Here is a 15,624-nt window from a genome sequence, read left to right as displayed (position 1 = left end):
CTCTCCACCCTTCCTCCCCATTCCCTCCCTCCCTCCCCTTCCGCCGCGCCCTCCGCCTCCCCACTGTCCTAGCACCCACAGCGACGACACGAGGCCTCGCGCCCCCGCAGCCCCGTCGTCTCTGCTCCGGCTTCGGGCCTCCTCCCGTCTCCAGATGGAGCGCTGCCAGACCTCCGCCCGGCCGCCGCAGCCGCAGCCCGCTCCCGCCCCGGCCCCAACCCCAGGTGCGGCGCCGATCCACCCACCAACTCATTAGCCTGCTCCGGCTTCGGGCCTCCTCCCCTCTCCAGATGGAGCGCTACCAGACCTCCGCCCGGTCGCCGCAGCCGCAGCCCGCTCCCGCCCTGGCCCCAACCCCAGGTGCGGCGCCGATCCACCCGCCCCGACCACGGCTGAGGGGCCTCCTCTTTGACGTCCGGGCCAAGATCGATGCGGAGGCCGCCGACGCCTTCCCGTTCCAGAAGCAGTGCAGCGTCGGCTCCGTGGCGTGCACCGACCCGACCCTCTGCTTCAACAATGGCAACTCTGAGGTCGGTGGCGCCTGTTGGGAGGACAGCTCCGAGCCGGCGTCTGCAGACTGCAGGTTCGGTGAAGATGGCAATTGCAATGGCAATGGCAGTGCGTCGCGGGAGGTCGATGCTCCGGAACAACAGGTGCGTTCCAGGGATGTCGTTGAGCTCTGCTTCCCTAGCTGAATCCATGAATGTGGTCAGTGATTATTTGGGGTTTTTGCTTCGGTAGTTCTTGCATGGGAGTTGTTTTACATTTTTGGTGAAAATACACTCTCATGGAACGAAAGGGCAATCAGTGAGTACAACTGATATGATGTTCTTATGTCTTGATACCATGCTTACTCATATAATAGCAATAGAAGGAAGTTAATAGTTATGCTCAGGAGGATGTGTTCTGGTACAAAATTGTAATGCCAATATGCGCTTGATCTCTTATCTCTGGTTTGGATTCATGAGTATTCAGGCAATCGGATGGGACCATGATACAGATAAAAAATGCACCGTCTTTGGTTCTTTCTCGCTGTTCGATATCAATTTCTTAGTTAACTTGAGCATCGATTCAGAAAAATTCTTCCACACATAACCTGATGATATAAGCCTCAAGCAAAACTGAAGTAGCTGCAATTGGTAGCGATATCTAGCTAGCTTGACTGGATTATGTGCTTAATTCACTGAATTTGGTTGGTGAAGATGAATTAGCAGCTCCCCCATGTAGCTAGAATTGGTATCATTTCTATGGAGAATGACCAATTCAGCTTCTTACCCCTAAAAAAATCAGCTTCTTTAAAACTGACAGCAGGTTCCTCCCATGTTTCACTTTTTCTAGTTAGTTTCTTCCAGCTATAGGTTAGTTTACAGCTAGAATTATGTATTTCAACCATTTATATGTTTAGTTTCCAGCTATATGTTAGTTTACATCTACTTGCTGCTAATACAACATAATATTTGATATGAGCAGGGTGAACAACCTTCAGGTCCCGGGAATCTACTCAGGGCTGCAGACACTTCTTGTTCTTACCTGCAAATTTAAAATGAAAGCACAATCAATCCATATTAAGTGCTCATCCTAGTGGCAGGCAAAATAATTAGGGGAGTGTGTCATTCTTGCTATGGTCATGTAAGAGAAATGCTCTGCCTTGCTAATTTTACCATGAGATTTGGGGTAATCAGCTAGTTCCGGTCAAAGCAAGTGGTTTTCCTGAGCTATGCCTTGGTTAGAAAATGATGTATGATGGGCATCATGCATGTTATCATGCATGTTTTATGATTTGTTGTAAGGGTACTAATTGGTCTCTTCTGCTGCTTATCAGAGATGGCGGGAAGCAGCCACCGCCGCTCTGCGACACCGCAGTACGAGTTGGATGCTTCCGAGTTCTTCACTATCATACTTGAGACTTCAGTATCATCCATGACGCAGGTATATAAAACGAGAGATCTCCCCTTCACCCATCTCATTATGATATCTGTTGTTTGCTACATCACTCATTGTCCCAAACTGCAGAGAATGCCTGACAGTTTTATGAACATGCTGATGAGTGAAGATGCGCCAAATAATGTGAAGATGCGACAGGCCGGCAGCGGGTTTCGCAGGCAGTGGGATGTGGAGTTGGTGATCAAGGAGGGCCACATGTACTTGTCTCGTGGGTGGGAGAAGTTCTACCGTGCCTACGACCTGCGGTTGGGGTACTTCCTTCTCTTCAGGTACGACGACGACCCCACCATGCTCATCGTGAAGGTGTTCAACACGACTATGTGTCGCATGCGCTACGCTGACGATGATGATGCCGGTACGTTCTGCCTCTTCTTATTCCTCTACATTTGGCTTTGTCTCATATCGATTGTTAACGGTCATTGTTGCATTTTGGACAGGTAATGGGAGCAGCAAGTGCGACACTGGCTACAGCCAAAGCAGCAGCGACTATGGCTATAGCGAAAGCAGCAACAATGCTGGCTGTAGCGAAAGCAGCAGCGATTCTGGCAGCAGCATAGACAACAAGAAGGATGATCCGGACTGGAGTGCGGGAGAAGAGGAGCAGAGTGGGGATGAGGAGCTGCAGGATGACGATGGGCATCAGGCTGAGGATGACCTAGTGCTGGTGGTGGCTGACCAAGGGCAAGAGATGGTGGTGGCTGACCATGGGCAAGATATGGAGGTGGCTGAGGATGACCTAGCGATGGTCGTGCCTGAAGGTGGCCTCGCGATGGTGCTGGTGCCTAACAATGACCACGCACCGGTGGTGGCGCCGGCGATCCCAGGCGACATGACCACGCACCGGTGGTGGCGCCGGCGATCCCAGGCGACATGACCACGCCAATTGTGGTAGAAGACTACATCCGACTGCCTCCACCGCCTCCACCGCCTCTCCGCTCTTGGCGCGTGAGGCTGAGGAAGGAGAAGGAGAAGAACAATGCATGAGAACTGAACTTTGTGAGGTATGTCAGATCTCCAAAATGATATATATATATATATATATATATATATATATATATATATATATATATATATATATATATATATATATACTTAGTTACCTATGTTATCTCTAATATGCTTAGTTTCCTATAGGTTAGCTTCATTTTACCTAAGTTGGCTCTAATATGCAAACTTAGAGCTTATATGCTTAGTTTCCTATAGGTTAGCTCCAAAATAACTTATGTTAGCACAAAATGATCAAGTTTACATAATAAGCTTATAGTCTTTTTCTTATTCTTCTTCTTTTCCAAAATGACATAGGTTAGCTTCATTTTACCTAAGTTGGCTCTAATATACAAACTTAGAGCTTATATGCTTAGTTTCCTATAGGTTAGCTCCAAAATAACTTATGTTAGCACAAAATGATCAAGTTTACATAATAAGCTTATAGTCTTCTTCTTATTCTTCTTCTTTTCCAAAATTCTTCTTATTCTTCTTCTAGTGTTCTTCTTCTTCTAGTATTCTTCTAGTCTTCTTCTTTTTCTTCTTCTAACTTCTTGTTTATCATTTTGCAGATTTGATTTAATTCACCGAAGCTTGCATGGATGGAGTGCTTCTTTTCCATTTGTGTTTTTATTTTATATCAATGTGAAACTTTTGTGAATTGATGGATAACGGTGTTGGATGAACAATGTGAAACTTTTGTAATATGTAACGATGGAACTATGTGTTGGCTATGTATGTATATATGATGGAACTTGTGTGTTGGCTATGTATGTATATATGATGGAACTTGTGTGTTGGCTATGATTGTTATATGGATGCTTGTTGTATATATATGTGTTGGATATCTCATAGGTGAAATAGTGACCTGAGATTAAGAAAAAAAATTAAAAAAATTGTTACTAATGGCGCACTACCATGTGGTGCGCCATTAGTATAGAATACACTAGTGGCGCACTATGGGCAAAACTAATGGCGCACTGCATGGTGCGCCATTAGTATAAAATTCTAGTGGCGTGATACTAATGGCACACTGGTAATGCGCCATTAGTAGGCAAAACCAGTGCGCCATTAGTAGGCCTTTTCCTAGTAGTGCAATTATGGTCCGCAAAATCTCACGGGCCTTTAGCTGGGCCGACCCATTATGGTCCTCCAAATCTTGTGGGCCTTTAGTTGGACCGGCCCATTTAAACTTGATGGTTCGGTCCACGTGTCAACATATCATAGGCGTGTTTGGCCCATTGGATGAGTGACACATGTGCCAACACGGAGCTGACACGTGTCTCCTCCAGCCAATGATGATTTTACACGTGGAAACTCCCCATTGGTCGGGGCTATTAACGGGTTATCAGATCCAAAACCCAACCCGATAGCTTAACGGCGTTCCATTACGGTGGATGCCACGTGTCGGTCACCCTTGACGAAAGCACTTCTGTGACACGCGATTTATCGTCATGGAAGTGGACACTTCCGTGATGATAATTTTGGTAATGTCATGGAACACTTCTACGACAGCACAGGTATGACTATCTTGATTCTGTCATAAAATCGTCATGGATGTACATGCATGACAGAAAATGCGACCTACTCTGACAAACACGTATCATCATGGAAGTGTATTTTTTAGTAGTGATGCATTACGGAACAAGTAAAGAGACTTTCCGGTAACGAGATAGAACTAGGTATGAAGATACCAACGATCAAATCTCGGGCAAGTAACATACTGATGACAAAGGGAGTAACATATGTTGTCATAGCGGTTCGTCTGATAAAGATCTTCGTAGAATATGTGGGAACCAATATGAGCATCCAGGTTCCACTATTGGTTGTTGACCTGAGAGGTGTCCTGGTCATGTCTACGTAGTTCTCGAACCCGTAGGTTCCGCACGCTTAACGTTCAATGACGATTTGTATTATATGAGTTATGTGTTTTGGTGACCGAAGGTTGTTCAGAGTCCCGGATAAGATCACGAACATGACGAGGAGTCTCGAAATGTTCGAGAGGTAAAGATTGATATATTGGAAGGTGGTATTCAGACACCGGAAGTGTTCCGGAATGTATCGGGTACATACCGGAGTACCGGAGGGGTTACCGACGGCCGCCCCTCACTCTCCCTCTCCACTCTCTCACTCTCTCCCCATGCCACTGCCGTCGTCCGACGCCACCAACGCTCCTGCTCCTCCTCCACCAAGGTATCTCCTCCCTCCCTCCTCTTCCCTCCACCTCCCTCCCTCCCTCCTTCCACCTCCTTCTCCCTTCCTCCCTCCTATCTCCTCCCTCCCTGCCTCGTCCGTCCTCCTCCTCCCTCCATCTCGCTCCCTCCCTCCCTCATCCCTCCCTTTTCCTCCCTCCACCTCCCTCTGTTTTTGAAATTTTAGTAATATTTTTTTTGTAAAAATATTTAGTAACATACATTTTTAGGTGTAGAATGCTATATGCAAAAAATTTAGGTATTAAATTTAGTAATAGAAGTTTGTAGTAAGAAAATTTATGTATAGAAATTTTTAGTAAGTGTTGAATAGAGTAGAACTAGGGTATTTAGTTATGCCAATCTCACATTGCCAAGTTGAGAGAGAGAGAGAGACCTATTTAGTTATGTTTCTTGTCGGAATGAAATGTTCAGATTATAAGATATATTGAATTTTTTTGTTAATATTTTGAACCATAGAAATGCAATGAGCACCAAGTTTGAATGTTCATGTGGCACAGGGTAGGTCAACGACGCTCAGAATATCACTGATGACACATGCGCCCAGTCGACATCCATCGTCTATAGTGAGTAAACATGGTCTATGTGGTTTCATAGATGTAATGGTAGTAGATGAGTAGTTGTGACAATGTGTATGTACATCTTTGTATCACAGGGAAAATCCAAGTTGCCTATGTTTTGCCGGAGTGTTGATTCATTTCCATTCTGGTAAATTTTAGGCGCTCGATATATCCTATTTTAGCAAATGTCAAGCTTGATTTTTCCATGAATTTTAGCATGACTTGTGCTAGAATATGTAGGAAATATTGAGTGTCATGGATTTGCCGAAAAGAGAATTAAACGACATTTCGGGTTGACTTTATTAAGTCTGTCGGGGATCCATACATGACAGTCAAAAAATCAGTGAGCAAGAGTGCCCACCATATATGAGAGAAGAAGAATGCCGCTGTAGTCGTGGGGGTTGCTTCTCCTTCTTCTCCTTGGGCTAGACCTTTGTTATGCACTAGGGGAAGGAGGAGTAGCGACCATCATCAACGGTCGGAAAATCAGTGAGGGAGGAAGAATCCTAACTGTTATCGTAGGGGTAGCTTATTCTTCATTCGAAGGTGCTAGACATTTTGGTGTAATGCAGTTTCAAATGAAAGTAGGAGCTACCATCACCGATGGTCGCAAATGTCAGAGAGGAAGAATCCCGACTGTTGTCGTGGGAGCCGCTTCTCCTTCATTCTCGTGTGCTAGACATTTTGGTGTAAGGCACTCGGTGACGAAGGGAGGAGCGACCATCACGGACGGTCGAATATATCAAAGAGGGAGTGCCACCATATACACCACGTGAGATGAGAGTTTTCAAGGAAGATTCAACAGACCGAAAGTCAACCCTTGATGAATAATAATGATCTGCGTGTTGAGTTCCTGGTAGTTGTCGTTGATTTATAATCTTTGAATTTTGAACACAGGAAATGTCAAACAATGATCAGTTCCCGGAGTGCGACTACTGCTGCGATGACCGGGATTTGTGTGGCAGGGAGCCTCGCCTGCAAAATGGTAGGTTCTTCACCGTGATGCTGGAAGAGACCTTCGACGGTACGCAATGACAGGTATTTCATCGTAATTAATCATGACTTGTGCTTATTTGCTTCAACATGCAATTTCCTTTTTTTCAATTCGACTAGTACATCCCGTGCCACGCAAGACCGTATTTCTTGCAGAAGCTCGGTTTCCAAGACTTTGAGAATATGGAGATGAGGTGGGCTCACCTCAGGACTAAACATGGTTATGCGTTTTGGGTTAAGTTGTACAATGTGCTTGATAACTCACATTTCGGTTGCTCTAATGGGGAAGCTATCTGCAAGGCCTATGCATTTGAGGAGAATATGCAAATAGCATTTGATCTTCTTCCCGAAGATGATGATGTTGAAAAAAATATCGATATTTGGATGGATGTGGATATGCCTCCAGTTTTGCCTAAATGTGAGTTTGTCAAACTAATTTGTTAGGTTAAGTAATTTATATTATTTATTTAAAATTATTTGGTGTTTATTGCTACTAAACTTGTTTATTTGTAATTATCAGCTTATTTCTTATCTTTAAGAAATACTCGGAAGGCTGTACATAGGACGTACTACAGCTATCGTTTCGAGCTTAATTGTGAGCTGAAAGGATATCTTGTCTCATTTATAGATGATGTTGAGACCTTTAAGACCAATCACTTTATCAGCCTAAATTTTAGTGGGTACATGCCACTAGTCCATGAGTTGCATGATGAGAACTTCATAGCCAAAGTATGATTTTGTTAATGATGGTAACTTCATTGCAAACATTCTTCTTAAGCTAACTATATATGCTACTATTGTGTTGTTCAACAGAAGCTCCCGAAGGAGGTTGTGCCTGACATGATGCTTAACGACGGTCATACGTATATGGTTAGCTTACGACCATTTTCTCTAACGGCTTATCATAGTGCATGCTCTATTTCTTTGAAAGATGCAAGGCTCAATATCAAAGAATGGATCAGACCAACCAATGCTCACACGCAACCGATTGGATACAACATGCATGTGTGCAAGCCACAACCTGGCGACATGTGGATCTCCATTCTCCATTTTCAAGATGGACCGGTTTACCCGTTTTATGCTATTTTACTTAGGAGAGAGGAGTATGTCCTAGGGAGTAAGAACAATTAGCTAGTGTTGATTATGACTATGATGATGATGATTAGTTGTTATTATGATGATGAGTTATGTGCTACAATGTGTTAGCTAAAATGATGAGTTGTTATATGACTCATAGATGATGATCATGAGGAGTTGTTATGAGTATGATGATGACGATGATGACTTGTTATTATGATGATAAGTTGTTATTATAGATCATATGATGAGACTACTTTGTAAACATGTACAAATATAGTGCAAATACGCAAAAGAAAATAAAAATACAGGAAACTGTAGCGGTAGCGGTGGTTGTACACACGCTACTGCTAGGTTGAGTAGCAGCAGCGCTTGTTGGACACACGCTACTGATAGGTAGGGTAACAGTAACGCTGGTGAACCGGCGCTACTACTAAGCAATAGCTGTAGCGTTGTACAGTAGGGCGGCGCCCAGCGCTACGGGTAGGCTTTCATCCCGCGCAATTACTAGTGTTTTCCGTAGTAGTGAGTCTTATTCAAACCCCATTACATAGTGTCTTTTTTAGCCGTAAGCTGAATGCCAGAGATGTAACTACATATTTCATGCCATTGGCTCAATAGTACCGCATTAAGTCTTCTTCTCAAGAAAGAAGAGGACGTGATAGTGCTAATTTTGTCTATAGTGCAATCTTGGTCATTCCAGATGTCAAATAGTTGAGGGAATTGAGCATTAAATGGGGGTCAGCCCATTGGAATCTTTTCACTATCTAGCTAAATCACCAGATTCTTGCTTGATTTTTCTACTAATTGGAAATATGAGCAATTTGCTGAATGATTTTATTAACAGAAATACTAGATAACGCATGGCTAGTATAGCAATGATAAAATAAGCCATGCAATTTGACAAAGAGAAGGTAAACAACATGTTCATATATGAACCGTAACTAAACATATCTAGAGCAGACAGTATAGCAGGTTGCATATATGAAATAGAGTCTAACATATCTAGGGAAAATACTAGGACAAGGAACTATAGCAGAACCTCTAATAGAAAGGGGACAAACACGTACAGGACAGCAGCAGGAGCAGAGGCACTGGACTTGGGGCCGGTGTCCTCCATGTCGTCGAGGAGGTTGTCGACGCCGGGGAAGTAGTCGTCGAATTCCGGGGCGTCCGTGACGAAGAAGTCAGTAGTCGCGCAGAGCGCTCCCCAAAAACTTTATCACCCTTCTCTCCTATAGGACTCAAAAGGTGCGGTTTCAGAGGCCTACTGTCCCGACCTACGGTGCACGCCGCAAGCCGGGATGGGGAAGATTGTAGCAGCAGCACAGTGCTCAGGAACTAGGTGGCGAGAGGAAGAGGACCTTCTGTTGTGTATCTCTGGAGAGGAGCGACCTCTCTTATATAGGCACAGGAGAGGGACGCGAACAAGCTGCGGTGGGACGTGAAGCAGCGGAGGGAGACAAAGCGAACAGGCCGTTCGTATTCACTCTCCACTATAGCAAAACGTTTCAGCTCCCGTGTGATCGTTCGTATACCCGTCGTGCATGGCAAAAATTTAGACATCAGCTCGGCTCATTCCCGCAACCCGCGGCGCATCGTGACGAGGCGTGGCGAGGCGGGCGGCGGAGGAGGAGCGCGCGTGGATGTCCCTCTTGTTATCATGCTCATACATGTGGGGAAAGAACCTCCCTTATAAAGAGGTTCAACTCCCTCTAAACTAGCAATATGGGACTAAACTTTAGTTCCACCTCTTGCCTTGCACGAATGGGCTACGTGGGCCTCTAGGATTTATTAGGAATTTCTGAAACTGCTATTGGGCTAGGACCAAATAGACAAAAATTCCAGCAATCCCCCACCAGATCCCAGAGGCACACAAAATTTGCCTTTGGTTCTAATACACTATTTTATATACCGATACTGCAGTGGAGACTGTTAAGTTGAATTTCCACCTAGAACTCTATGCTACACTAGTAAGCAACTTGAACAGTGGACTGGGCCTTGATCTGTAAGTTTTCTGCGAATCTAGCTTCACACAAAGCCTTGACCAGTACGTGGCTACCGTGGGTCTTCCCCACGGGTGGAGCTTATGCGTCATACTCTGAGACCTTTCATGAGTTTACTAGAGAGAACCCTACTCTCATAGATTGGGACGTTTAACAATCAGACTCATATAGGTGCGTTCTTCATAAGATGTTCTGCAGGACAACATCTCTGCTTCAAAGAGCCACTTAGAACACATTAAGATATAGATCAACCTGCCATGCAGATTAGGAGAGTATTGCATCTTCATGGAGTGGTATTTTTAACAGTAAGGATACTCTCCTCCCAGTTGACCAACAGCTTGTCTTCCACATCTAATTCACGGGATCTCCGATCACAAAGAATAGGTTACCACTATGAACAACTCATATTGAGGGTCTCATACCCATCTCCCTCGATGCATTATCTATCACATTACGTGATAGACCCTTAGTGAAAGGATCTGCCAGATTTTTTGACGTTTGGATATAATCCAATGCAATAACTCCAGAGTTTCTCATTTTCCTGACAGACTTTAACCTTCTCTAAACATGTCTTGATGACTTCATGTTATCCTTTGAGCTGTTCACTTTCGTGATCACAGTTTGATTGTCGCAGTTCATAAGGATACCCGGTACAGGTTTCTCAACAACCGGCAAGTCATTCAAGAGCCAGCGAAGCCAGTCTGCTTCGACCGTAGTTGTATCTAGTGTTGTGAGTTCTGCTTCCATTGTTGACCTCATTAAGATGGTCTCTTGCAAGACTTCCAAGAAACAGTGCCACCTCCATGGGTGAATACATAACCGCTCATGGCCTTTATCTCGTCAGCATCTGAGATCCACTTTGAGTCACTATACCCTTCAAGCACCTTTGGATGCCAGTGTAGTGAATTCCATCATTTGCAATGCCTTTCAAATAACGCAAAACTCTCTCTAGAGCTTTCCAATGCACATCTCCTGGTTTTGAGACAAACCGGCTCAGTTTTCTAACAGCAAAAGAGATGCCAGGTCTTGTAGCACTGGCTAAGTACATAAGCGAACCAATAATCTAAGAATATTTCAATTGGTCTCTAGCAATTCTTCGATTCTCTAGAAGCAACACTAGCATCATATGGTGTTGGAGAGGGCTTGTAGTCACTGTAGCCAAAGCGACTCAAGATCTTTTCCACATAGTGAGATTGAAGCAATGTAATCCCACCATCATCGTCTCGCAACAACTTGATGTTCAGAATGACATCAGCCACTCCTAAATCCTTCATCTCAAAACAACGAGATAGGAAATCCTTGACCTCCTTAATAACATTCAGATTTGTTCCAAAAATCAGTATGTCATCAACATACAAGCAAAGCATAACTCCCTCGCCCCCACCATGGCGATAGTACACACATTTTTCAGCTTCGTTCACAACAAAGCATGTAGCTGTTAAAGTTCTTTCAAACTTCTCATGCCACTGTTTGGGTGCTTGCTTGAGTCCATACAAAGACTTCGGCAACTTGCACACTTCCCCTTCCTGACCATCTATTACAAACCCATCTGGTTGTTCCATATAAATTTCCTCGTCCAACTCTTCATTTAGGAAAGCAGTCTTAACATCCATTTGATGAACGAGAAGACCATGTGAGGCAGCTAGTGAAAGTAGAACTCGAATAGTGGTCAGTCGAGCCACAGGTGAGTAAATATCAAAGAAGTCTTCACCTTCCTTTTGGGTATAACCCTTAGCCACGAGCCGAGCCTTGTACTTTTCAATAGTACCATCGGGCCTAAGCTTCTTCTTGAATACCCATTTGCATCCTATAGGTTTGCACCCATAAGGATGATCAGTTATCTCCCAAGTTTCATTCGCCAAGATGGAATACATCTCGCTATGAACTGCTTCCTTCCAGTAGTTAGCATCTTCAGATGCATAGGCCTCTGAAATAGAACTGGGAGTGTCATCTATGAGATACACAAGAAAATCATCACCAAAAGACTTTGCAGTCCTCTGTCTCTTGCTCCTAGTAGGAACTTCATTGTTCTCCTCCACAGGACTTTCAAAGTGTTCCATCAAAATGGCAGGTTCAGTAATTTTAAATGGTTCCTGATTCGATGAACTAGGTATCTCCTGATTAGATGAGGTAGCCATATCCTTCATGGGAAAGATATCTTCAAATAAAGTTGCATCATTCGACTCCATGATCGTACCGACATGCATGTCAGGTACCTCAGATTTTACAACCAAGAATCTATAACCAATGCTATGAAAAGCATATCCCAGGAAAACAAAATCCATAGTTTTTGGTCCCAGCTTCCGCTTCTTTGGAATTGGCACATTGACTTTCGCAAAACAACCCCAGGTTCGTAGATAAGAGAGATTTAACCTTTTCTTCTCCCATTCCTCGAATGGAGTTATCTCTTTGTTCTTTGTGGGAACTCAGTTTAGGACATGACATGCTGTCAATATCGCCTCCCCCCACCATGCCTTGGAGAGACCCGATGTGTCTAACATGGCGTTAACCAAATCAGTTAGAGTACGGTTCTTCCTTTGGGCCACCCCATTTGACTGAGATGAATAGGGGGGCGTCCTCTCATGGATTATACCATGTTCCGCACAAAAGGAATCAAATTCATTTGAGAAATACTCTCCACCACGATCGGACCTAAGCCTCTTGATCTTTCGATCAAGTTGGTTTTCCGCTTCAGCTTTATAGATCTTGAAATAGTTCAAAGCCTCACCGCTAGATTTCAGAAGATGCACATGACAGTATCTAGTGGAGTCATCAATCAACGCCATGAAATATTTATTTCCACCTTTTGTCAAAACACCATTCATTTCACATAGATCTGAATGTATGAGTTCTAGTGGTGCAAGATTTCTCGTTTCCGCAGTCACATGAGACTTACGTGGTTTCTTAGCTTGCACACACACTTGACACTTGGATCCCTTGACAGTGGTGAAACTAGGGATTAAGTTCAACTTAGCTAGTCGCGACATGCAACCAAAGTTAACATGACAAAGACGTGAATGCCACACATTTGTTTCACTATTGTTGCAAATATGATTAACAACTTTATTGCAAACGTCTGATAAGGATAAACGAAACAGGCCTCCTGACTCATAGCCTTTACCAACAAAGGTTCCATACTTGGAAATTACAAATTTATTCGACTCAAAGACAAGCTTGTAGCCATCTCTACACAGAAGAGATCCACTAACAAGATTTTTATTGATGGAGGGGACATAATGCATGTTCTTCAGCCACACGATCTTCCCCGAAGTAATCTTTAGATCGACCGTGCCAACCACGAATAGAAGCACTTGAACCGTTGCCCATCAGCACGGTTGAAGTCCCTACGGTCTGATAAGACAAAAACATGGAAATATCACTACATACATGCACATTAGCACCTGTATCAATCAACCAATCAGGAGAATGACATACTGAAAGAATAGTGGGAAATAAACCATACCCAACATCCTTCATGTCAGTGTCTCCAATGACAACATTAGCGGTCTTGCCGCCTTTCCCAGGATGATGCTTGTCATAGCGATTGGGGCAACTAGGAGCCCAATGATCAGGATCTCCACACACATGACAAACGCCTTTCTTCTTGTCATTCTTCTTCTTGAAGTTCGTGTGCTACACAGCCTTGTTCTTCCCATCAAACTTTGCTTTACCATCAAACTTGCCCTTGTTCTTGAACTTGTGGGGCTGGAAGTTCTTCTTATGTACCAGATTGGCACTCGAACCTCCCTCAATACCTCGAGCACGGTTGTCCTTTGCTCTCGCCTTTTCTTCCACATTAAGAGTACCAATGAGATCCGGAATGGAAAACTCCTGCCTCTTATGCTTCAGTGAGGTAGCAAGGTTCCTCCACGTGGGAGGAAGCTTAGTGATGATACCTCCGACAATAAACTTGTCCGGTAGGATACAATTGAAGTGCTCAAGTTCTCTAGCAAATGACTGTATCTCATGAGCTTGCTCAACCACGGAGCGCTCTTCGGTCATCCTGTGGTCATAGAATTTCTCCATGATGTACAGCTCAGTGCCAGCATCCGAGAACCCAAACTTGGCCTTGAGTGCATCCCACATATCTTTTCCATTATCAATTGACGCATAAGCATCAAGTATGTTCTCACCAAGAACACTCAGAGCAGCCTTAAACAAGGTATCCATTTTCTGAAAAGCTTGTGCCTGTTGGGCATCTTGCTCTCCTTCGGGTTTGCCAAGAGTGGCGTCATAGCAGCTCATGGTCTGAAACCATAAGACTGCTCTCACGCGCCACCTCTTATAGTGGATACCCTCAAACATAGGAGGTCTCATGGAAGCAGCAAAACCACTCGGGGTAAATTGCCTATAATAAGGTTTTTGGATTGTTGGAAATATGAGCAATTTATCGAATGATTTTATTAATAGAAATACTAGATAAAGCATGGATAGTATAGCAGTGATAAAATAAGCCATGCAATTTGACAAAGAGAAGGTAAACAGCATGTTCATATATGAACCGTAATTAAACATATCTAGAGCAGACAGTATAGCAGGTTGCATATATGAAATAGAGTCTAAAATATCTAGGGCAAATCTAGAACAAGGAACGGTAGTAGAACCTCTAATAGAAAGGAGACAAACACGTACGGGACAACAGCAAGAGCAGAGGCACTGGACTTGGGCTCGGTGTCCTCCATGTCGTCGAGGAGGTTGTCGACATCGGGGGAGTAGTCGTCGGAGTCCGGGGCATCCGTGACGAAGAAGTTAGTAGTCGCGCAGAGCCCTCCCCAAAAACCTTATCACCCTTCTCCCGTACAGGACTCAAAAGGTGCAGTTTGGGAGGCCTACTGTCCCGACCTACGGTGCACGCCGCAAGCCGGGATGGGGAAGATCGTAGCAACAGCGCAGTGCTCAGGAACTGTGTGGCGAGAGGAAGAGGACCTTCTGATGTGTATCTCTAGAGAGGAGCGACCTCTCTTATATAGGCACAGGAGAGGGACGCGAACAGGCTGCAACGGGAGGTGAAGCAACGGAGGGAGACGAAGCGAACAAGCCGTTCGTATTCATTCTCCACTATAGCAAAAATGTTTCAGCTCCCGTGTGACCGTTCGTATACCCGTCGTGCGTGGCAAAAATTTAGACATCGGCTCGGCTCATTCCAGCAACCCGCGGCGCGTCATGACGAGGCATGGCGAGGCGGGCAGCGGAGGAGGAGCGCGCGTGGATGTCCCTCTTGTTCTCATGCTCATGCATGTGGGGAAAGAACCTCCCTTATAAAGAGGTTCAACTCCCTCTAAACTAGCAATGTGGGATTAAACTTTAGTTCCACCTCTTGCCTTGCACGAATGGGCTGCGTGGGCCTCTAGGATTTATTAGGAATTTCTAAAACTGCTATTGGGCTAGGCCCAAATAGACAAAAATTCTAGCAGCCCCCACGGGGGGTGACGACGAAGACGTCGCCATCATCCGATCCAGGAGACCCCCCAACGCCTCCAACGAGGGCTACGACACCCACGGCCGCCGCCGTCAATGGTAGCCTCCTCCAGATCTGAGGTTTTCCCCGAAAACAATGTAGTGAGGGACGCCCCCACCATCTCCTCCAATGAGAAAAATGACACCCATGGGCGCTGGCGACGATGGTGGCATCCTCACCCACTTCAAGAGCTAGGCCACCATCTCCTCCTCCACTTGATCCGCTGCCAGGAAGCCACCGCGAGGCAACACCCACCGACCAGATCCCTTTGGACCTACGATGAAGACAACCAAAGGTAGAGGAAGTCACATCGATGCGTGACTAACGCCATGGCTACACACACGTCGTCCCGAGGCGCCCGCTCAAGATCCACAATCACAACCATGCCTCCA

The sequence above is a fragment of the Triticum dicoccoides genome, chromosome 4A (assembly GCF_002162155.2).
Source record: "Triticum dicoccoides isolate Atlit2015 ecotype Zavitan chromosome 4A, WEW_v2.0, whole genome shotgun sequence".
Classification (NCBI taxonomy): Eukaryota; Viridiplantae; Streptophyta; class Magnoliopsida; order Poales; family Poaceae; genus Triticum; species Triticum dicoccoides.
The sequence above is the reverse complement of the archived record's forward strand: the minus strand, read 5'-3'. Positions refer to the sequence as shown.